Source organism: Balaenoptera physalus, assembly GCF_965194825.1.
Source record: "Balaenoptera physalus genome assembly, chromosome: 1".
NCBI lineage: Eukaryota > Metazoa > Chordata > Mammalia > Artiodactyla > Balaenopteridae > Balaenoptera > Balaenoptera physalus.
The window spans coordinates 137,804,495-137,829,837 of record NC_138882.1 but is presented as its reverse complement, the minus strand read 5'-3'; the positions used below and the strand labels follow the sequence as shown (position 1 = coordinate 137,829,837).

The window sequence follows — 25,343 nt, the reverse complement described above, 5'->3', positions numbered from 1 at the left end:
CTCTTCTGCCTTGAAAGTGTCTAGTAGCTTTGTTAATGACACACAGCAGACATCCACCCACTTCCAACTGCATCCTGGGAAGGTGAGTACAAGACCAGCATGGCCAGAAGGTGACAAGTCATGTGGCCGAAGGAGCAGTGACAAATGGGAGCCCTTCTACCTGTGCCCTCAACCTTCCACCTCTGCCTGCTCGGGGAATCTGCTCTATGGACTACCACCTCCCCCTCCAACAGCTCCAAACTCTCCCTGTGTCTCCTTTGACATGCATACTTTTGGTTACAGTGAAAAAACATATCCTATTTCAAGGGAGAAATATTCAGAGAGAAATCATTGCTTTCCTCGAGAAGGTTGAACCCGGGGCCTGTAGTTCTCACACGCCCACAGAGATGCCGAGAAGCTCTGAGGAAGATTCAAGACGGCACAGTTCACTTACAGAGAAGCGGCAGCGGCAGCGGACGGAGGGTTCCAAAAACAAGCCTCCGTGCTCAGAGTCACAGGTCTGAGGGGGACGTTTTAGTCTAACTTCTTTTGGGTTTCCTGTTGCAGTGACACATAAAAAACAAGCAAGCAAAGCCCTGGGACTGAATTATTATAACCACAGAATGATTTATGAGGCCTGGGTCCTGCTTTCCTTCCTCAGACCTCATTGGCACCGTGACGACCAAAAATATTGGCCGGTCTCAGCGGTCAGCTCACTAACAGAGGCAGCGGGTCCCCTCAGCTGTTCACGTCCCCTGGCACCGGCCAGGTGTCAGGACCAGGGAGTGGGCCTGTCCGAGGGTTGCTTGGGTGCACACACCGACGGTACAACCTCCAGGGCTGGCTTGACACCCTGCAACCCTCCGGCCTTGGCTTTTTGAGGCTAAAGAGATGCTGCCAGACACCACTCTACCAGAACAAACAAGCCCAAGAAGCACCTGCCAGAAAAGCGTGAAGCAGATAAAATGCGCTGAGATGCTCCCTGTGGAAGTGTTTCCTGGAAACATTTGCCACAATGACAGCCTTTTCCTCACTGTTCCAATGAAAGAGTATCTTTCTACCAACAAAGAGTCAGGAGCAAAATCCAGCTCATGGAGCTGCATATGTATCCCATAATACTAATGGAGGCCGGTGTGGTTTTGAGTGGGAGTGTGAAGACCTGTATAGTTCTTCCTTAGGGAGGCTTCTCTGTGTTGGCCAATTATAGTCTGAGAACTACTCAATTCAATAAACACTTATCACATTCCTACTGCATACAAAGTATTGTGGGTGACAGCATAGTACAGGGGTAAACAAACAACTCTGGAATCAAGTGGGCCAGGGTTTGTGTTCTGACTTCCACTCACTCCCTGTGTGACCTTGACAAGGTTACATAACCTCTCTGTGCCTGTTTCCTTATCTGTAAAATGAAGGTAATAATAGCATCTACCTTATAGGTTGGTTGTAAAGATGATACTTAAAGCACTTAGAGTAACTCCTGTCCTCTAGTAAGTAAGTACTCAATACCTGTTGGCTATTCTTATTATACTCTTTTTGCACCTCAATTTCCTCATCTATAAAATGTTCATAATAACCAAACCTACCTCATAGGGCTGTTGTAAGGATTAAACAGAATAATGAATGTATCGTGTTTAGCATAGTAGTTTGTACATAGTAAGTTGTGTAATGAATGCTAGTCATTGCTATTCCTAGAAGATCCTCCCCAAATTATTATAAAAATAAGACACCCAGATCTCAATCACAGTCCATGCAACAAAGAAATTCTTTCTTTGAACAATTTGAGCAAAGGACATTTTGTGACTATCCCCCCATCACCCCCTTCCAGCCAGTTATGCGCAAAACACTGTGCTTTGTATTGAGTAAGCTCCACAGTGATTTTCTCAGGAGTTCTGATGTCCCTCCAAATATTCGAAACTTCCCTTTAACCTGATACTGACATGCCATCCACTTTTCCCTTTAAGCAGCTATTTAAAATTCTGGCTTTGTAAAACAGGGAGCAAGGCACACGTGCTTCTCCTGCAAATGCTTCTAAGGCCTGTCCACTTGGCTTGGCAGGGAACAGAAAAGTGGTGTTCTGTGGTATCAAACACCAGAAGTAGACTCATAGCTGCTAACCTTACAGAGCTCTTCCTCTACCCTGGCGAAGTGCTGAGCGTGTTATACGCATGACATCGCTGAAACAAAGGCCCCGGGGAAGCTTCAGGGTGTCTGAGGTCTGCTGGTGGGAGCAAAGCTAACCTAAATCCATGCACACAAACCCTGGGATACCTGCCTCCCTCTCAAGGTAAGTCCCCCCAACTCATCCAAGGCTATGAGGGTATAAGATCACTCCCATTATTCTCTTGGTAGGGCAATCGGTCCTTTTTTTTTTTTTCTTTGTCCAACCCTGCCACCTAGTGGCCATTCAAGCACACAACCATAGGTCTTCCCAAATGGCAGGAGGGACCTGACGGATCAAATCCAAGGTGAAGAAAGAGAAATGAAGCACGTTGCCTAAAGTTAAAGGGAGAAGGAAGCCAACACGAACAGTGTGGAAAACCTGCACCCTAGAGTTAGGACATGGTTCTGATTCAGACTTGCCTAAATTCCACCCTCAGCAAGATGCTTCCTTCAATCATTCAACAGACATCGGCTGAGCACCTACTACGTGCCCATTGCTGTGGCAGATGGTGGGGACATGACAATAAGCAAGAAGGACAAGTCTATCTTCATAGTCCAACAAGAGAGGAAGATAATAAAACTGGGAATCAACATGACAACACTAGTTAATATAAATCAAGGACTTATTCTGTGATTATTACTCTCGCTTTAAAAATGAGTGGGAGACAGCTACTGAAGCCCGTGCGCCTACAGCCCGTGCTCCACAACAAGAGAAGCCACCCGATGAGAAGCCCGCGCACCGCAACGAAGAGTAGCCCCCGCTCGCCGCAACTAGAGAAAGCCCAAGCACAGCAACAAAGACCCAACGCAGCCAAAAATAAAAATAGATTTATTTAAAAAAAAAAAATGAGTGGGAGAACATGTAAGCTATGATTAATAAACCTTTCTAAGTTTCTGAAAATGAGGTTGTTGGACTAGATGCTAAAAAATTTCTAAGGCCTCCTTCCAGCTGTTTCTTTTCACTTCTAGGACTTTTGGGGGTAGAGCTTAGACTAGAAACCACGTCACTTAACCAAGAATCTAGGGCTTTCTCTTCATACATAGTGCTAATCAATGCTTATTAATAATAACTGGTAGTTATCAAATGCTTACTATATGTTACATCCTGAATTAATATCAGCTCGTGCGATCCTTTTTCCAAACTATGAGATATGTTTAAAATGGAAATAATACCTGAGTAAAAAAAATCATGCTCTCAAATGGTACAAAAAAAAAAAGGTTCCAAGATAAATGGAGAGAAGCTTCCAACGCAAACCAGGTGTAGGATTCTTGACCACTATTTTGTCTCTGATCTAGTTACATGGTGGATTAAAACTACTTATGTACTGGTGTTCCTCAGGCTCTGAGGACTAGAGTGGAAAATGGGCCCAGGCAAACGATGGTTCAAAGAGCAGTTACTGCCCAGGGAAACAAGGAGCACACTTCTCAACAGCAACACTGTTTGCGGGGTAACTCTGGGACTCCAAAAGCAGGTGCAGAGCCCGCGAGGCCACGTGCAGGCCGCCCGACCCCTTGGCTTTATTTCTGATGCCAGATGAATAAAGCACGTTCCAGCAGTTCCACTGACTACATCAGAGATCAGCAAACTCTCCAACATGGTATTGCCCTCACCTTTATTCTGTCCTCCCTGGTGTATCTATGCTGTATCCGTGGTGGGAGCGATCAGGCAAACTCCCACAGTGATTCTGCAAATGGAGGCGTTGGGTTCATGGGGGGCCTTGCTCCAGAGCCACAGGGAGCTCCTCCTGCTTTCTGCAGCAGGACCACTTCCTCCTAAACCTGGGAGAGCAGACCCTGTGGGACCTGGAGCTTCCCAGTTTTGTAAGACCCTCACCTCCCTGGCCAGGGTCTCCAGAGTGACACTCCAGTGGGCCAGAGTGAGGACAAACGCTAGATACACTGAGATGTTCAGCCTGCAATGCTCCGCTACCCTTCTGCGAATGGCAAAATCTCACTTAACTTTCTAGGTCTAGAGATCCATGCCTGCCTTGCCCGACCACCACCCCTGCCGCAAGCCAGGTCCGCCCATCATAAGAGCTGCTGTGCTCCCACAGTACCTAGCACTAGATCGACATCACTGGTTTGTCTGTCTGTGGACTGTGAACACAGAATATGTACTGGGTGGCTGACCCATCCTTACGCACTCAGTACCCAGCACCCTGTCTGGACTGCAGAGGTACTGACTTGCAAAGAACTGGAAAGTAGAGCAAGGAATTCCAGGGCTGGACGAGGCTTAAGAGGTCATTTCGTTTCAGCTCCTGCCCAATATAGGATTTCCTTTGAAATGTCATTAAAGAAAAACAAAAGTTTAAAAAAGTATGTGTGTACATTCATACATATATGGCATCCTTCTACCAGAATGAAGCGCATGGTGGTAAAGACACAAAGAACAAGATCCACTCAGGTCTTCTTTCTTTGAGAGTTAGCCATCATCTTTCTTGAGAAGTTTTGTTTCCTCCTTATTTTTCAAGAAATACGTGCTACTTAGAGAAAAACGTGTGAGATAAATTAACATGGATACAAGATAACGAAAGTTAACATGTTGCTGTATTTCCTTATCTTTTCTCTATGAGTTTTTAAAGTAGCTGAAATCACACTCTATTATACAATTTTATGTTTTGCTTCTTTTCAGCAGTGGCATTTCCTAAAGTGATTATAATCTCTTCATAAGCATCCTGTTTTAAAACTTTTATTTTGACATAATTTCAGACCTAGAGAAAAGCTGCAGGAATAGTACAAAGAATTCTCTGATACCCTTTCACCCAGATTTGGATTCCTCAAATGTCAACATTGTATTATATTTACTTTAATCTCCCTGCACTCCCCCTCTGAGGGCGGGGTGGGCAGGGTGGAAGAGAGAGAGATGATGTGTTTTACCCCTAAATACTTCAGTGTGTATTTTCTACAAATAAGGAGTTCTCTTAAACAACCTCACTACAGTTAATATACTGCTGTTATCCAATCTGCAACCTTACTCAGATTTCGGCAATTCTCCCAATAATGTCCTTTACAGCAAAAGAAAATCCAAAATTCTACGCGGCATTCAACTGTCTTATCTCTTTAGTCTCTTTTAATCTGGGACAGTTCCTAAGTCTTTGTATTGATATTTCACGGAATTGATATTTCTAAGAGTAAAGGTCCAGTTATGTGGTAGAATGCTCCTCAAGTTGGGTTTGTCAGCTGTTTCTTCCTGATCAGATTCAGGTTTTGCACTTCTAGCCCATAGAAGTGAATACACATAATTTTTAATGATTTCAGTAAGATTCCATTTTACATAGGCATTTCCTGATTGCAGAATCTTGGGCTCTTTTATAATTTTGCTATAATTGCAAAATGAAGCTCTTTCTCTTTCTACCTACCAACTATCTCTTGGCCTTTCTCCATTCACTTCTATATTTAAGGATATGATATTAACAACTTTTTCTGAGATGGTCCTGTCAATGTGCAGTCCCACAACTGATAACCGGCCTTGCACACTGGCATATTATACGATATATTTTAATTTAGGGAGACAAAAAATAATGTTGCACTGCTGTTTCAATAAACTTTGTCTTAAAGTATGGTTACAAACAGCACTGCTCCTCTCATGATGGATCCTGAATACATGTGTTCGTTTGTTCACTTGTTCATTCTTTTGTTTGTGTGTTCCGTCATTCATTCAAGAAATCTTCTGAGTGTCTGCTTTGTGCCAGTATTCTTCTAGGTGCTGTCATCAAGCTCTCGTGTAAAGAAATAAACACGGTAATACAGATTATTCTAAGGGCTACGAAATACCCCAGTTATCAAATAATGAGAGAGGGCGCTCCAGGTGGGGCAGGCAAGAGCCTGGGGCTCTGAGACAGACACAGAGGCGGTATGGCTGCAGCTGGGACGCACAGAGGAAAAAGGGAGCCGCCTCTCCAGTTCCATCCCATAATACTTATCACGACTATCCTCACAATGTCTGCAAAACCTGCCCTTTACCAAAAACATGAACCCCCAGATGGACCAAGCCCAAATATGCATTTCTAAAGTGTGCCCTTTTCCTTCCTGTTCATCTTGGTCAGCAGAGTCTGAATTTCAGGGTGCGGCCATTTGTGAATAATAATGAAAGCTTGAAAATGCCCAGAAATTAGAGGGAACTTACCAACCATTCTGATGTGGCTCAGCCTTGCAGTTACCTGGACATCAAGGAATCATTAATGAGTCAGGCTGTCTCAACATTAGATTAATGGCCGGTTTCAACAGTGGAAAGGGGACAGATGGCCAGGAAGAGGGAAAGGTGTGTGGGGGTGTGTGTGTGTGTGTAAAATCTCAAATAACTGGAGTGGTGGCTGCAGCCATGAGCAAGGAAAGAAAAGCAACCAGTCTGTGCTGTGGCCTGAGACTGGGCCAGCAGCAAGTCCAGCTCCCCAGGCCCATTCCCTCCTCTGGGTTGTGTCAGAGTGAGTCAAAAGGCAAGAAACTAGAGGATTCTCCCAGGAACTAATCCTGGGAGAAATATACCCCTCCCCCCCCAAATAATGCCTATTTAGTGCTTAGGACAACTGGTTTCCATACACTTGGGGAAAAAGCAAACAGATGATACCATCAAAAAATTGTTTTCCTTACATAAAAATTTCGTGAGATAAAAAATTAGACAATATATATAAAAATATGATCAATAATCATTAGAAAACTCTATTAAATATTGAAAACAATTACAATAACCTACAAGGTGTGTGCGCATTCATTTTCTTTCACATCTTTCTTTTGAGGAAAAACAGCCTCAAGGCAATTAATCTGATGTATGAGTAACAAACAGACTCTTACAATGCCAGGCTCTCAAATCTGAAGTGCACCTAAGGGTTTCTGAGAGCAGAGAAAGGTTAAAAAAACAAACAAAAAAAAACTATTAAAAGCATTACTAATATAAACACTACGATTGTATCCTCCACTTGGGGGATGGAGATGATAAACATTCACCAGGGACACGGACTACCACGTGGTGAACGAAAGATAGCAGATGAGATTTCTATTAGGAAGGCTCTTATTATTGAAGACACAACAGAAGCTAAACAATCAGGTCAGTTCTGGTAATTAAAAGCAGTTGAGTAATTAACAAAAGATTGATAAAGGTGTCAGGATAAAATCATATTTCAACAGAAGATGACATATATGGGAAGGTTTTTATATTTCAACATTATCCTTCTGTTTTGCATTTTCCTTTTAAAAATATGTAGGAAACAGTAGTGAAATAGCTATCACCTAGTTAGCCCAAATCTGATTTTCTGGAAGCTGTGAGCAGGTAAGTGTAAATGAACTAAGGCAAATAATTTAAACTAGCAGCACTAAAGCAAAAGACTTCAACGTGGGCAGTGGTGAGCTGGAGTCTGAAAGTCAGGATCACTAATAGATATCCAGTTGGTGGCTGAAATTCCTATTTTCTGGTTGGTTCTATGTCTCTGCCACAATCTCAAGGAGTAAAAGAAGCCTACAGACTGGTAAGGATTGGCCATAACTAGCACTGGTGGCAGAGCTTTGGCAAAAAAGTCCACTGCAGTTTAATAGGTGTGAGCCTTAAACCTAGTGGCATTTTAACCATTTTACTCTTTACAGATATTAAAAAAAAATCTAACCCTAAGTTTAGAATAACTGTTTCAAGGCAAAAAACCCACCCCCAAACCCAAAAACCTTATACACCCAGCCCCTTTCCCTGTCCTAACTCATCACAGGCTGAGAATTTCCAGATTATCAGTCATGACAATGATGCCTGATGGCTCATTTTACACAGTTCTCTACTTCTCCACCAGGGGGTGAAGTTGGCCAGCATTTGACTGAAAGAGAAAATTATTTTCAAACTTGGGTATCCTTTTGCATAGTGGTAGAAAGACATTCACAGACAAAAAGGGCCTTTTCCCTCCTTTCCCTTCTTCTCAGGACATTTAATCCTGACTGATCAGCAAAGCACTCCAGCCCTGTGAGGCATGAGAGGGAAGGGACATGATTATGGCTGAGAGCAAGCCAGCACACGTGATCGGCACAGCCCTGTAGGTTGGCAGGCCCATTCTCCCAAAACTTGAGATCAGAGTTATGGTTTTGCCAAAGCTGATACAGTTTCAAGGATATTACTTTTTTTTTTTTTTTTTCTTAAAGGAGAATTTTCCACCAGGCCTATTTTAGCCAGCTGATGCCTCGCACAGGGCTGGCTCCCTCCTGCCCGGCTCCTTTGCAGGGCCTCCCTCCCAGCAACCACAAAGCCACGGGAGGGCTGAGAGCACCCGCCCTGCCTTCCTGCAGGAACGGTGGGACCTTTCCACCCCGGGGGAGGGTGTCTGGTAGCCAGGAAGAAGCCCAGACAGCAATTCTTGGCTGGGCCTCCCTCCCCCTCACTCACGGGGTTAGGAGCTCTGGGTGGGAACTCAGGTCTAGCTGGGTCAAGCCGCAGCAGAGGACACACACACGCACAGGGCCAAAGCCTGTTCCTGAGTTCAGAAGCAAATTGGAGTTTTAGCGTCTTGGTGAAGGCAAAATGGGGTGGAGGGAAAGACCCGGAGCGTGTGCTAGTTCTCCCAGGTCCGGGGACAGATCCAGTTTTTTGTGGCTCCTGAGCCTTATACAATTTGGGGGCCTCTTTAAAAAAAGAATGCAAAATTAGGAATGAGCTGTAGGACATCAGAAGGGGTCCTTGCCAATGAGAGATCCTGAGGCTTAAACTTCATAACCGCCATCAGCTCCTTCGTGGGCCCTGGAGTTGAGCATGTGTGGCGGGCAGGGGGCTCTTGTGAGCCTTATCCACAAAATGGCAATGGGGGGTTTCTCTAAGGTCACGTGCATTGGTTCAGTCCCTGCCTCAGGAAGCGGGCTACGGAGCTGGGCAAGGAAGAAGGCAGGAGGTTCGGTTCCGCTCCCTCTTCATCCTGCCCGCACGCATGGCAGATGCTCCGTACACACTTGCTGACCCACCAACTCAAGTGGCCCCACTGCTTGGTCCCCTACCTGTCCCTCCCTTCTTTCTGGCTTCCCAGCCACATTTCAAGTTTCCACATCAAGGAAGATTACTGCTGAACTGTCTGTCTGCAGGGGTGAGTAAGTCAGACCCAACCTATGAACAGGTTTCCTGCTCACCTGGATCATTCCTCACCGAAGGTGTCCAGGCATGAGTGACACAAACTTCAGAATCAGCCCAACAAATAATGATGTCATCATCATTCTTCGCAAACCTGGTATTTGGTGCGGCACGGGCACCTGGTCAGTAGGAAGCAAGGGGATAGGAGCTCTGTTGCTCAGGACTGCCCACTGCTCCAAGAGGACCCTAGGGACGAACTGCTCAATGGAGTGCAGGTGTTGCCCTGTGAGAGGAGAAAACCTCCCTGTCAGGAATCCCTGCTCCGCCCCGGCCAGCTCGCCACCCTCCTGACCAAGCCCCGATCTCCAGTTTGGGTCATCTTGTTATAGTCTGGCCCTGTCTTCTCCTCCATGGCCCCCTCCAAGACCTCCTTGGATGCCAGGAAGGTGCCCACCATGCATCTTTATTGCAAGAGCACAAAATAAATTGATGTGAATTTAGAGCATCTAGCTAAATATAGCTATGCTTGCATGTTTCCACGGGACTTGTAAAAATAATATATAAACTCTCCTAATCTAGTGGCAAAATCACTTACTCAAAACTTAACAAGGAAATGAGGTGAAGCCTAAAAAAATGGAAAGCCATTTGGTTTAGTTATATAGCTTACTTTCATATATGCTACAGTTTGGCATTTATAAGCAAACCAGCTACTAAATGTTCTTCTTTCTTGAACAAAACAGTGAGAACAACTTCTTACATATAAAAGTGTCTTCATGAAGCCATTTATCACAAGGAAAAAAGTGTCCTGCAAATTCTTATCTGTAAAATGGAGCTAATATTGTGATGGGAATATATTATTTAATGGCCACCATTATTTGGGTGCTTACTATGTGCCAGGCCTGTGCTGAGCATTTCAAATAGATTATTTCACTTAATCCTCTCAATAACCCGGTACAGGATTATCCTCCACTTATGAATGTGAATTTGAGACTTTAAGAGTAAGTGACTTGCTCAACTATTGCTGGAGGATTGACACTTTTTTCAAGGCTTTAAAAGTTTTTTAGAAATCATCACAACAGTCAAATGCAAACAATGATAATAGCCCATTTATTGAGTATATACTATGTGACAGGCCACTGTGCTGAATTCATTACATTCATTGGTTCCTTTAATACAGCCCTCTTGCAAGGCAACTGTCATTATCCCCATTTAACAGATGAGGAAACTGAAGCACAAAGATGCTAAACCACTCTGCCCAAAGCATCTCAAGCAGCTGAGGAATGGTCTGAACTCTAGTCTCTCTGCTTATACTATGCCACCTCCCTACTGTAAAACGTACACAAATATTGATAGAAAGTTTGTTTTCAGTAACGGCCCGTTAGCTATTTCACATAGAGATTTTTGAATGGCCCAGTAAAAATCACTATATTCTTTCAGGCCAAGAGAAGAAGATAGGTGAGCAGTGCTAGGGGAGATGAATTCTGCCCTCCGGGCCTCTGTCTCCAGCATCATCTGGGCAGGAGGGAGGGCATAGGGGTGGGGGAGAGAGGAAGGGAGCTGCATCTCACCGTCTTTGTAGACAGCATGAAAAGTAACACTAGCATGTAAACCAGGTTCACATCTGGATACATAAGGCTGAGACTTGCCAGGGGAACCAGTCCATGATGGAACGACCCAAAACGCATTTAGTATTTTCTTAGGCCATTGTCCCCAAAGTGACTTCAACTTTAGCTGACCCAAGCGTCTTGCTAGCACATGTCGCTTGCTCATCTGAGACGCTGCCTTCACCATGGGGTGAACACAGAGTTACCGACTTGTTGTGGGATCCACCGTCACAGTGGCCCAACTTGCACATGACAAAGAAGGTCACCTGGCAGAGAGGCCCAGTTCACAATGCTGGGGAGGAGGCAAACCAACCAGCTGAGTCCAAAGGACACTTAAACATATGAGAAAAACTGCAAAAAAGCAGGGATGGGGTGTCTTTGGAGGGCAGTAGGGCACATGCGGCAAGGCTTGATTTTGGAGAGTTCATCAACTGTGGATGGACCCCTGATCCAGATGCCCCCATGAAGGAAGGCAAATCAGCTCTCAGATCAAGAGAAAGGATGTTAGGGTAATGAGCATGAGAAATGGTGCTTGAGCACAGAGTTTCCCAATACTAGCTTTCTGTTGGGGTTATGTGCTGTTGGCATGACAGCAAAGAAAACCGGCCCAGAGACAAGGTCAGAGGCTTCCCTGTGGTCTTAGAGAACAGAGTGTTGGTGCAAACCTGGCTGCCACTCGAATCCCTGCAGCCCAGTCAGATTTTCTCGGACGAGCCTCACGTGCACACTTCTGATCCCATCAAAGGGAAGGTTACGGGGACTCAGGCTTGGCTTCATGGGAGCAGCATCTTTCCAACAACTCCAAGCATCTGAAAATCGGAATGGGATGCTTCTTGGGAGGGAGGGAGCTTGCCATGCCTGGACAGTTTTCAAGCACAGGCTAAAGGACCGCTTTTCAGGGTGTTGCAGAGGAGTTCCTTGAACTGGGCCAACAGTTAATATAACAAGATGCTCAAGTGGAAGTTTCCATTGTGGCAACACGATGCAACAGATGGGAAATTCCAAAGCCGGGGCCAGACACTATATGGAAATTTCTAAGAAGTTGACCTAGCTGCCTCAGAGGTCCATAAGGAGGATATAAACAGGTTCAGGACAGTGGAAAGTGATGGCGGATTTTGTGGGGCAGATTCCTCGGAAATGCTTTGATTCCCGGCCTCCCCGAGGTGGGTGGAGTGGTGGGAGTCCGCTTTTCATCTCAAACCTGGAGACAAGAGTTTCAAAGGCAGCACCTGGAGGGCTCCTCGAGTTTGGGGGTTGGTATGTGACACCTGCTTGAGGGACCAAAATGTGGGAGGGGAGCTGAAGCAATATAAGGTGACAGAGTAGAAGAAAGGGACTGCTCGCCCCCTCCCCTGATGGGGGGTTAAAGGGCACCAGGAATGCCAGCTCTGGTCTCTTTGAAACAGGCTCTACCCACCAGGGCTTCAGACTGAGGGTGAGGGAACCCCAAAGAGAGAATCTGTATGGGAACCAGAAGTTGCTGGAGGATGGAAGCAACCAGAAGGAGAGGCACTGCCCAAATCCCGGGAGGTCCTGGTGGAACGTGCTGGTGCGGGAGTCCTCAGGACAGCCGTGGAAACAGCCAGGAAAGCAAAAGAGAGTCCACTCACCCACCAGCCAGGCTCAGAGAACCCAGTGCCAGGCATGACAACAGTGGTCAGGTAAGAACTTTCCTCTCTCTCTGCCTCACCTGGTCAGGCCTGGAATGGTGGGCAAGATGGAGGGAAGTCTTCTCTTGGAGTAAACACTGACCGTTCATAGACTAAAGTGAGCACTTCCAATTTCCAGAAAGTATGCGGCGTCTGTGTGTGTGTGTGTGCCACTTATAGGGGCCGTAGGACTTTTTGTTACCTAAGAGTAACCAGAAATGTCATAGGCCTGATCAAGTTTTTATCAGGAAATGGGGAAAAACACACCCCAGTGAATCAACTTTAAAGGCACAGTGAGAGACAAGAAGAAAGCTGTGTCTTAATTACGTCTCACAAGCTGCGCCGTGCAGTGTCCTAGTCACAGCTAACCTTTGCAGCAGTGCCTGTGTGCCAGGCACTGGGACGAGGACTTTACAGACATGACCTCATCCAGGCCCCCAACAGCTCTGTGAGGCAGGTATTATCACCCCTTTGACAGAAAAGGAAACTGGGCTCAGAGAGGTAAGGCAACTTTCCCAGAGTCACACAGGGAGGTGAGCAGAGTAGTAGCTCAGACTCAACCACAAGTCCGACATTGAACTCTGGACTCTCTTCTCCCAGATGAGTAGTTTTCAGCAGCCAGTGGTGACCAGAGCAGGATAGGGGCTTGGGATCTTTCCATCCTTCCCTCTAAGGAGTCCCTGAGCTAGAAAAGCAGAGAGCCGAGTTTGAAAACCACTGAACTGCATGATCTCAGCAGTCTCCTCCAACTCTGGGGTTCTAGGATTCTATCACCTGGGGGTTGGGAGTGGAGAGGTGTGGACCCACAAAAGACGACACGGGGAAGAGGGAAAAGCCAGACTTTGTGTCCTGTGTTCCCAGAGAGGCAGCCGGAGGAGCTGGTTCCAGCAGGTGGTACCATAACAAACCTGAGGTTCAAAGAAATACAGCCACGTGTATAAATATATAGTTCAGATAATGCACATAAAGCACTTAGCACAGGGTGAACACCACAGTAAAAGCATTAGGTAAATGGAAACTACGACTGTGAAAAGTTTACATATATGCCTAAAACCCTCAACATGCAATTTGATGCAACATACCCAGCCACTGACATCACTGCGTCTGTTCCATAAGGAGCTGTGTTTATCATGGACGCTAAACTCTACTCGTTCAGCCAAGAAAAGAAATGAACACATAAGATTAAGCTAGCCAAATCTAAAACAATTTGAGTAAGTCTGCTCTTAAGCAGTAGGGGACTGGGGAGTCCTATGAAAAAATCATGGAAGCATGATCCCTTTCATGCTTCAAAATACATACACAGCATTTTGCAAATAATTAGAGAAGCCCATTCATTGATTCATTCAATGGATTACAGATCCATTGAAGCCTATTCATCGTCTTCAGGTTAATAATCTAGATCCAGGGGACACGACATGAGGTCGTCAGGCCAAAAGCTGCCTACGTGACCCCACAGTGGGCTCACCCACACTCCTCCTCTCAGTATGCTCACTGTTGCTAGTCTTGATCATGATACTAAACTTGGAATAGGTAGTCAATGTAACTGAAGCTGAATCTAATCTTAAACCTTTCAAGTTTAATGGACCCCAAATTAAGAATTTCTAAATCAGTGCACTCTGGTACCTAGAAATTTTAATTGCTTGGCATGCTCTTTCTTTCCTTTCTTCTGGTAACAAAATTCCTCCTTTTTCCTAGGGACCCTGTGCCATGCGCTTCAGGTACGATTCATCCTCTGTCAAGGAACACATGGACAAGCCCTGGCCAAGCAGATACTGCTTATTGTCTACTGCCTACTTCTGGCCAGGTTGATTCAGGCAAGGAATCCAAACTGGGCCAGACCTCCTTGGTACTATTGTTAGAACAATGACAAAAGAGGCACTCTCTTTTCTCTGAGACCCACAGCTGTGAAGATGATGGAAATGTAACACTGATAGCTACCTCTGCAGTGTACTGAGGGGGAGACTGCCTGAGAATGAAGCTGACAGAGTTAAGCAGAATCAAGAGATGGAGAGAGTGAAGGATAATGGCCTGGTGTTTTCTGGAACCCCTGGATACACCTATGCCTGAAGTCCATGCCAACACGGACATGTTAGTCATTGAGTCAAGACACTAGTTTAAGTTGGACTTCTGTTACTTGCAACCAAAATAATTCTAACTAAGAAACCTGATCTAAATGAAAACAAAGCCCAAAAGGAAATTCCCATTTATGGGCAGTCCTTATGGAATTCTGGGCTCCTCTCTGACAATGATCCTTACTGAATTAACTTTTTTTTCATCCTATGCACATTACTTTCATATCACCCTCTTCTCCTGATGGTTCATCTTACCAGTGCTGCCAACCAATCAGACACTACTCCTGCAAAAATTATTAAAGTTACCGACTAGAAGAAGAAAATCGCGTAAGTGGACAATAGTAGCTCAGTTTATAGTTTGCTGCCATCCAATACATCCTTGGAGTCTCCTAATCTTATTCCAGTGAGCTTCTCAAACTGCCCTGGTTCCCTCAAAAGGTACAGAACACTCTGGTATCTAAAATGACGTAGAGCCACAGGGCTCAAAACAGAAGGAGAGATACACGTGGAGCAAGCGAAGTGGGCCACACAGGTCACAGTGGACAGGGTCAGTGTAAATTCTGTGCAGCAAAAAGCCACTCCGCAGACTGAGTCAGGGCATAGCATGATTTGGAGTTGGGAGAAATAACTTTCACTGAGTACTTCCCAAGAAGTTGTTTATTATTCTTTTAGAACTGGGATGGTAAGGAGATTTCAACTCGTGTGCCAAGTCTGGGCCGTAGCCAAATGTCTGGGCTCAGCATCAAGAGCCATGACAGTCTGTGACACACATCACAGGGGAGGGAGGAGGGATGAATATATATACTTGTTATTACAGCTGAAAATATTACATTTTATACTTGGGTGAAGCAAGGCCAGCCGAGAAATGCACACCTGGGCTGGAAGGCTCTTCTTGGGCAGCACTCAGGTGTCACACATCGTTGGTCTACATGGAGGGTGGTCCTCATCAGTCATTTCTATAGGGATGTTGTTTGCTGCCTTATGTGGCATCCTCCTCATGAGCACCCAGGGGGAAATTACTCTAAGTCTCGAAAGAATCACAATTCACCTTGCTTCTTCTGAGTAACTAGCGTGCTTTTATCCTCTAGCCGCCAAGAACTCCTGACTGAGCATGTTTTCCTAGTACTGACTGCTCAGAAACTCAGAGGCAAGACCATGGGGGTTGCTAGCGTGCGTACGGGCTCTCACTTAAGAACTGGGGGCCTATCCTTATCTCTGATTTCACCTTACTTTTCCTTCCCCACAAATTTCCTTCCTTCCTTCTTTGTCTGAATCTTAATATATGTGTATTTAAAAGCCACCTCAAAACTCTTTGAAAGAAGACAGGCACCTACACTAGATCAACAGCAATCAAAATAATGTACAACAAATCAGACAGTGAATAGAGGACAGTTTTATAAATGCTGCCTGTTGTGACAGCTGTTATGGGGAAGTTCCAAGTGAGCAGGGTGAGCATGTGGTGGGCCTTAGACCAGAAACAGCCCTGGGCCGAACTGTCACGTCAGCAAATGTCTCAGACCACCCCCTCCCGCCCTCCTGCACACCTCTCCCCCTACTCCATCCTTCCTCAGGCAGTTGGTGCCCTTTGGTCCATTCCTGCACGTCCCACACCTACTCTCTCCCTAGTACTGTTGGTTGCTCTCCCTTCCCCAACTTCTCCCACCAATCAAAGCAGCTCACACTTCTACAGGTCCTTGTACTTGACACTGGTAAGCTGTCAATGGTTGATAGCAGCTTAACCAATTATTTCTCTCAGGAATGAAGAGGGAGAAATCAAAGGACTAAATCACTAATGGTGGAACAGGCTGTAATTATGATACAGATGCAACTGAACAAGGGGATCTTCTTGTAAATTTCAAATAATTCTATGTGAAGCAGTTACCACAGTGCCCAGCATACAGTCGGCATTCAATAAACAGTAGACACTAATTATGACTACTCTTGCTGTAATTATTAATCCTTCCACCACTGGATTACTCACTGTCTATTCCTCTATCACTACCATGACTACCACCACAGAGGTAACTGCCCCTTTTGAAACACTGGCTAGCCACACATCCATAATCAATTAATGTATTTTAATTACATTCTATGGTTTATAAAGCACTTGCGTATACATCATCCTTTTTCTTTTCTTTTTTTAAGAGGAGGGAACACTTCTTTTTATTCTTTTTTTAAACAACTTCATTGAGATATAATTCATATACCATACAATTCACCCATTTTCATGTACAATTCAGTGGTTTTTAGTACATTCACAGGCACTGTGCAACCACTGCCAGAATGAATTTTAGAACGTCTTTATCACGCCAAAAAGAAACCCTATACCTTTTAGCTATCCCCCCGTGTCCCCCATTTTCACCTCCCAGCCCTAAGCAATGAATAATCTACTTTTGTCTCCATAGATTCCCCTATTCTGCATTTCCATATGAATGGAATCATATTATATGTGGACATTGGTAACTGGCTTCCTTCACTTAGCATAATATGTTCAGGGTTTATCCGTGTCGTAACATGTATCAGTACTTCATTCCCTTTTACATCATCCTTTTTTATCTTCTTGGCAATCCTCACGTTAAATATTATTTCCGTTTTACAGATGAGGATACTGAAGCTCAGAAAGGTCACATTTATAAGGTCCTAGAGCCAAGAAGTAGCAGAGCCAGGACTCAAACCCCAGTCTCATATAAATTTCTTGTTCTTTCCTCAACAAGTGGTTGCCAACTGTGTAGCTATTACATCAGAATCGCCTGAGTGCTTCAAGATCCCCGGGGTTTACCTAATGAACGCAGACGGCCCAGTGAAGGGACTGTGAACTTGTATTTCAACAGGTGCCTCGTGTGATCCTGAGGAGCTGCTGGCGGGTGACCAGGTGCAGGGTCCTGGCTGACTAAGTACCCACTGCCCTCTCGGTCCTGTGCTGAGTACTGCAAGGGAGACATAGGGAGCCTTCTGACAAAGCTACTGAGGAGGTAAGACTAGCGAAGGTGAAGAGTGCATGACAGAAGACAGTGTTTGGCTTTGAAGTATTCAGAGCAGAGAAGATCACAGATGGTGGGAAGAGGCAGGGAAGGCCACGTTACAGAGAAGGGAAGATTCTACCGGGCCCTGCAGAATGGGAAGGATTTCCAAGCAGAGAAGGGGTGAGCCGCATGAGGTGTGCTCAGGAGAAACGGTAAACAGGCTAGTCTGGCTAGAAGAAAAGGAATAGCGGGAGCTGAACAAGAGAGGACTGGGCCAGATAATGGAAGGGCTGGGTCAGAGAAGCCAGAGAGAAGTCTAGGCTGGTGTGGTGGATGACACGGGGGCACTGACAGTTCCTGAGCAAAGGAGGAACCTCCTGAAAGTTGAATTGAAGGATGACTGGTGTGGCGGTGCTGCGTACCATGAAGCGAGGCTGGGAGTGGAAAGCTGGTATTGGCAAGACCACCCAGGATGCTGCTGAACTGACCGGGATGCCAGAAGGCAGACAGCAAGACCAGGATCCCAGGGTCTATCGATCAGAACGGGCCGAGGGGATGGGCTATGAGATGGGAGCGTGACCTGAGCCCTCTCACTCTCCAGGCGCTTTTCATTCCATCACAGCTGTTTTCGTGAGACCCATAAACACTGTAGGGTGGATTGTGAAAATGGCCGCAAATCTTCCCCTCTCTGTAACCATCCTCCCTGCAATGTGATTCCGCAGCTCGTCTCACCAAGAGGTAGAATCTATTCCTGTGCCTCTTGAATCTACACTAGCCACATAGCTTCTTTTAGCCAACAGAATGTGGTGGAAGCAATCTTGTGGCAGTTCTGAGCCTTGGCCTCAAGACGCATCTGCTGTGTCTCTTGGTACCCTGCCCAAATGCCATGTGCACAAGCTCAGGGTAGCCTGCAGGACAGTGAGACACATGTCTTAGTCATTGTCATCACTCCAGCGGACAGCCAGGTGACCCCCAGCCTAGGTGACCTGGACCTGCAGCTGATTGAAGACACGTGAATGGTCCTAGCTGAAACCAAAAGAATCACACACCTAGGCCCAGCCCAAATCGCCAACCGACAGAATTATGGGATAAAGAAATGATTGCTATTTTGAGTCAGTAAATTTTGAAGAGGTTTGTTATACAGCAAAAGCTAACTGATACACAATGCAAATAACATTATCGCCACATATCAGGGAGTGGTGCCACCTGAAGCCTCAGAAGCTTTTTCACTTAAGAAGTACATTACTTTCCCAGCTCTAAAGGAAGTTTTCTACCACTACAGAACTGTTATCTCATGACAGTCACATTTAGGTTTAAAGAGAGACGAGAGAAAAAATAGGGCAATAAGAAAGCTAATGTTACAGCTATGAGCCAATCTTCATTACAACACACTGCAAGGAACTGTCTGAATTCCTTGGCTGAAGTATCACTTTGTTGTTTTGGATACTGTTTGAAACAAGCAGACTATCAACAGGGGCCTGGAAATAGTTTCATCACAAAAAAAGTTTTTATTTTAATAGTATTTGGCACGTAATCATAGATCTTTTCCCTGATCATGTTCTTAGCAAAAGAACATGGATTGATCTGTTTTTTTAAGGCATGGACACATCGTAAATCATTTCAGAGAAAAAAAAATGTAAATAAATAGACATCTAATCATAGTACTAGTAGGGATGCATCTAACTTAGAAGTGTGAATATCATTTCAAAAGTAATGTCAAACGGTCACTTTGTTTTAAAAATGAAAGATCACTTACCAGTAAGACTCTGTGTGGCCCACCGTTACCAGGTTTTAGGTGATGGAATGAATCTGAAATAGAATGAAACAAGCATTCCGTAAGTAAATCACATTTGGAAAGGGTGTGCCTTCGATCCCAGTGACTGCCATCACATTGAGTATTTATTCTTTTCGTTAAAGATTAGCAAAGCTTTTTCTGGCTCCTGATGGAATAGGGAGAGTTTTTTGCCTACATATTTCAACTTCCTGAACAGAGAGCATTCTCTCATCTCCTTCAGGGAGTGTTCAAAGTCTGAGGCCAGTATAACTATAAATGGTAGTGTTTTCGTCCAAACCCCTCCAAGTCAGCGGGAGCCTCCCGGGTTGTTGCTCTTGCTTTGGTCCCTCCACTCCCTTCTGCTAGCACCAAGCCATGACTCCCTTTATGGAACCGATTAAAAAACGGATGGTCCGGGCTTCCCTGGTGGCGCAGTGGTTGAGAGTCTGCCTGCCAATGCAGGGGACACGGGTTCGAGCCCTGGTCTGGGAGGATCCCACATGCCGCGGAGCAGCTGGGCCCGTGAGCCACAATTGCTGAGCCTGTGCGTCTGGAGCCTGTGCTCCGCAACAAGAGAGGCCGCGATAGTGAGAGGCCCACGCACCGCGGTGAAGAGTGGCCCCCGCTTGCCGCGGCTGGAGAAAGCCCTCGCACAGGGGCGAAGACCCAACACAGCCATAAAAAAAAAAAAAAAAACGGATGGTCCGGTATAACTTGAAGGGCAATAGGAGGAGTGTACCAGGCTTTCCAATAGTGAGCACCTGATCACAGATAACCATACCTTTTTATTTTATTGATAATGGTGAGCCTAAAGCCCTGCTGTTCAACAGAAATATAACACAAGCCACATATATAACTTTAAATTTTCTAGTGGCCACATTAAAAAAGCAAAAAGAAACAGATGACAATTTTAATATTTATTTAACTGAATTTTACTCAGAATATTATCATTTCAACATGCAACCAATATAAAAAATGATTAATGAGACATTTTGCATTTTTTTTTTTTTTTTTTTGTCATACTAAATCTTCAAGACCCAGTACATTTCAACTCGGGCTAGCAGCAGTCCAAGTAGTCAACAGCCACAGCAGCCAGTGGCTTCCGTATCGGACAGCACGGGCCTAGGGCATCTATCCTTGGCCTTCAGGTACTGGCAAGGCTCCAAAGTGAGTGAAATGCACGTGGAGATTTTGTTTATCTATTTTCCTGCTCTTAGGAATTCATCATTAATTACCCCATTCCATGATGTCATTTAGCAGAAATAGTAACATAATAATAGCGAATACTATATAGTACTTGCTACGTGTTCTCGGCAAGCTCCCATGTTACCTTAATGAACCCTCACAATAACTTCACGAGGTACATATATTATCATTCCCATTTTGTAATGAGGAAACTCAGGCACAGAGAAGTTAAGTAATTACTCAAGGTTATAAGATACTGACAGAGCTGGGATTCTAATCTACGTAGCTGGTCTCCAGAGCCCATGCCCTTAGCCACTATACTCTCAATTAAATTTGAACGGGTCAAAATAAGATAATTACTTTCAGTTTTAATTATAACCGTCAAGTGATCCAAGGTTGCTCCCATCATACACGGTCAGATAATAGCACTGATGGCAGATGCAGGACTGATGGGATGTACTAGCAAATTAAATTTAAAATAATTTGGGGTGGGAACACAAAAACCACAGGCAAGGCTGGGGTCAAAAAGACTGTACTGTGTCTAGGGGGCCTGTCTGGATGACCAAGATGGGGGTGCAGGGAGAGGTTAAGGTGGGGTCTTTGGAAAATCGTGTCTTTGTGATTTTTCTGAGGGAAGAGTCTATCACTTTCATCTGATTCTCAAATGAGTCTGTAAGCTAGACATCTCTGTATCTGTCTTAGTAGGGGTAGGGAGTAGAAAGGAATTACATAAACACATCCTTTCACTTTATTAATCTGTGCCCCCCCTCCCAAAGAAATCATACCCAATGAGCAAAATCAAATCCACACACGTGAATTTCCTGCCCAAATGATAGGGAAGGAGGCTGGTGAGGGACATCATTTAGAATCAACAGGCCGTGGGCTGAGGCCACTGGGGGTGCTGCCTCCCAGTCTCCCAAGGCGACCCCTGAACCTGCTGAAAATCCTTCAGTGGCTTCCTCTAGGGTGGTAGGATTAAGTCCAAGCTCCTTAGCCCAGTCTCCAAAGCCCCAGTGACCTCGTGCCTGCCCCTCAGGCACTCTCCTGTGGGCATCTTGCCCTTTACCCACACAAACCTATTTACGGGTCCCTAAATGCTCCCCCCCGCCACTCTCACTTCTCTGTACCTTTGCAGATTGTGTTCTTTTTGTCAAGCACGTCTTCTCCCTACAGTATCTGCCTGCCTTCAAGTCTCAATTAAAAAATCAACACTTCTGGGGAGCCTGTGTGAACTCCCTCGGCTGGCTTAGGGGCAACTTCTCTGCAGTAACAGTAGTAAAGTAGTATTCACTCAACTCAACTGATAATTATGTACCACTACTACTGATAATAATAAAAGCTGATTTTTATGGAGCATTTCAAGCGCTTTACGTGCTCCTTTAATTGTCTCAGTAACCTTATGAAATGGGTTATTACCGCATTTAGCAGGTGAGCAAACTGAGGCATAGAGGTCAAGTCAGTAGCCTAGGGTCACACAGCTAATAAATGGCAGAGCCAGACTGTAAACCCAGACAGCCTGGTTCCAGAGCCTGCACTCACTCTCTATTTTTTTTTTTTTTAAGTTGACGTACATTTGATTTACAGTGTTGTGTTAGTTTCAGGTGTATAGCAAAGTGATTCAGTTTTCTATACTGTATATATAAAGAATACACATATATTCTTCTCAGATTCTTTTCCATTATAGGTTATTACAAGATATTGAAGATAGTTGTCTGTGTTATACAGTACGTCCTTGTTGTTTAATTTATATATAGTGGTATGTATCTGTTAATCTCAAACTCCAAATTTATACCTCCCCCCACTTTCTCTTTGGCAACCATAAGTTCGTTTTCTGTGCCAGAGCCTGGACTCTTTAACGCTATACCGGGCCTGACTCCCTCTGTGTTCCACTGCCTTCTACTCTCATTGCTCCTGTACTTCCCTCTGTTAATCCAAGTGGCTCCTGTGTTGCAGTTTTTCATTTACTGGTCTCTCTGTCCACTTGTTTGCAGAATCTCTGGAGGTTGAGAATGTGTCTAACTCATCTTTGTCTTTCCAGGACCTTGCAATGTGTTTGGTATACAGCAGATGCTCCATAAAGGCACACACATGAAAACACTGGCACAGCACTGGAAGGACAGGGGCCAGGGGTACAAACTTGGGCCTAATAAAAACACACCAGGGGCTTCCCTGGTGGCGCAGTGGTTGAGAATCTGCCTGCTAATGCAGGGGACACGGGTTCACACCCTGGTCTGGGAAGATCCCACATGCCGCGGAGCAACTAGACCCGTGAGCCACAACTGCTGAGCCTCCGCGTCTGGAGCCTGTGCTCCACAATAAGAGAGGCCGCGATGGTGAGAGGCCCGCGCACCGCGATGAGGAGTGGCCCCCGCTTGCCGCAACTGGAGAGGGCCCTAGCGCAGAAACGAAGACCCAACATAGCAATCAAGCAATCAATCAATCAATAAATAAAAACTTTAAAAAAAAAAAAAGAAGAAGAAAAAGAAAAAAAAATGCAATTGGTTAAGATTCCTTGAATGTTTAAAAAAAAAAAAAACACACCAGGAGAAAGAGTCTCCAGATATGCACTTGAACAAAGCAAGCTTTAACTTCATCTTTTAAATTCAGCCTGTGCTGAGGGAATGGTCATTTCCCAGGTCTGTTTAACACCAGAGGGAACAGAAGCAATGCAGAGCATGGCTGACTTGATCACACCCCCAACAAGTTCATCAGTTTCATTTTACATTGCACATGGATTTAAGTAATAACATGCCTTGGCTGGCCACTATAAAGAAATACCAGAAAAGACACTTTCCTTTAAAAAAAATGCAATATTCAAGGAAAAAAAGACAGAAAATGCTATTTCCTAAAGTTTTCTTGGTTCCCAATAACTGGCTATGAGTATGTTCCAAACATCTTTTTTTTTTTTTTTTTTTCAAAAAACAACAGCCTTATGTTGAAAATCTCCTTTTGCTGTTCAGATGTGGTTGTACCACTTTCTAGCCCAGAGTTCCATAAGATGCTTCCTTCCGTCACTACCTACACTTCCCCTGGATGGATATAGAAGTCCTTGTAGGAGGATACTCTCCTCTTTCTCTAACAATAGGAAAGAAAAAAGCTTCGCGATCTGGGACATACATAGACTTCTAGAGAAAAAGAGACCTCCTTCTGGCTCATGTCAGAGATTGCATCAGGACTGTGCCCAGCCCACCCACTCAGAGATAAATACAACTAGCCATAATACCCACCCTTCCTACTTGCATCCAGAATATAAAAGAAACCACCAACTTCCCATGGATACGGACGTCAGCATCCTCTCAGATATTAACAGCCAAATTATAAATCTGCAGTTTTGATCTTGCTATTTCATCTCCTTCCACAATGAACAGTAATTTAATTATTCTTGAGAGGTTTACTGAGTGCAAGTTAAGGGCCAGGCACAGTTGCAGGTGCTGGAGATACAGCAGTGAATGAGGTAAATAAGGTTCCTGACATAGGGGGCCTTACATTTAATAGGAAACAGAAAATAAGCAAGTATACAAAGAAGAAAATAAGAGAACTTCCAACAGTGGTAAGTTCTACAAATTCTTTCATACAAGCAGGGAGTGATGCAACCCACTGGAGAGCTTAACAATGTCTCTTTGGCAGCTGAATGGAGGAGTTTCGAAGAGGCAACAGTGAGTGAATGGATCAATGGTGGCCAATTCTGAGGCTACTCAATTGTGCAGGTGAGATATAATGGTACCTTTGCCTAGGATGGTAGCAGTAGAGATGGAGAGAAACGGATGGATTCAGGACAGGTTCTGGAGGTAAAACAACTAGGACCTGCTGATGAAGTGGATGTGGCCAATGAGGAAGAGGAAGGGGCTGAGGTGACACATAGGTTTTGGTTCAAGCAACTGGGTCAATGATGGCTTCCTTGAGGGAGAAACGGGTTGAGAGAGGAAAGAAAATCAAGAATTCTGATTTGACCTTGTTAACTTGGAGACATCCAAGTGGAGATGGCAAAAAAAATACTGAGAAGTCTAGAACTGTGTTGTCCAATACTATAGCCGTTAGCACACGTGGGGATTTAAATTTAAATATATACAGTTACAAACTCATTCCCCCAGTGCATGAGCCACATCCAAGTGGTCAGGTGGACACAGAAGCAGCTACTGTCCTGAACAGCACTGGTGTAGACTGTTTCAATCACCATAAAAAGCTCTATTGGGCAGGACTTGTCTAGAATGAACATGATAACCTGCTAGACTCCTTTCATTATTATAAAGCTTATTGCAATTATAAAATACAAAATGATAGTCCTCGGAGACCTTTAGCTTTGAATGGCGATTGGATTATGATCTGTCTGAACATATTTGTTTCTAGTCTCATTTTAATTCTCTAGAAAATAACATAATACAGGCACTGGAGGAGAGTGAACACTAGATTTATAAGCCTGGCTTCCAGCTGTCTTCACTGCCAGTGATTTCCAGCAAAATCACTAAACTTCTATGTGCCTCAATTTCCCCACCTACAAAATTGGGAGCGATCTGGAATGGATTATATTGAGAAGTATGTTGGAGAATGTTTCCAGCTCTCCAGATGGCTCCACTGTTCTCTGGTCAGGTCTATGATGTTTTCACTTGCAAATACTGACATGATGTTACCTCAAATGGCAAAACAGATATAAAAGGGCCTTTGAAACATATAAAGGACCCTACAGTAGGCATAAAAGGTACATGTTCCATAAAGGCGAGACAAAGCAAAAGAAATATGCCATGTGCCTTGAGTCCACCACAGAAAGTCGTGTGTTTTGACACGTTGGCAGGGCTACTGACTTGATAAAGTAATGCCATATGCGTAAAAGCATCAAGAATCAAGCGTTGATCCCCAAAGGTAAAAGACAGTAACAGTCACCAAAATGGTGACATTTTCCTTTATTGTGCAAGGTTTCTGTCCCTGGGAAGGG

At 44.7% G+C, this 25,343-nt stretch overlaps 1 protein-coding gene across 10 annotated transcripts in view; it reads right to left on the bottom strand.

Moving 5' to 3' along the window:
- Positions 1-25,343, bottom strand: part of GNG12 (G protein subunit gamma 12) — a 123,929-nt gene that overhangs the window by 54,861 nt on the left and 43,725 nt on the right. For all 10 annotated transcript variants that reach the window (XR_014251577.1, XR_014251578.1, XR_014251579.1 and 7 more), the window contains one exon: positions 19,211-19,263. The gene's annotated coding sequence lies outside the window, so the exon portion shown is untranslated. The remainder of the gene's footprint in view (positions 1-19,210; positions 19,264-25,343) is intronic.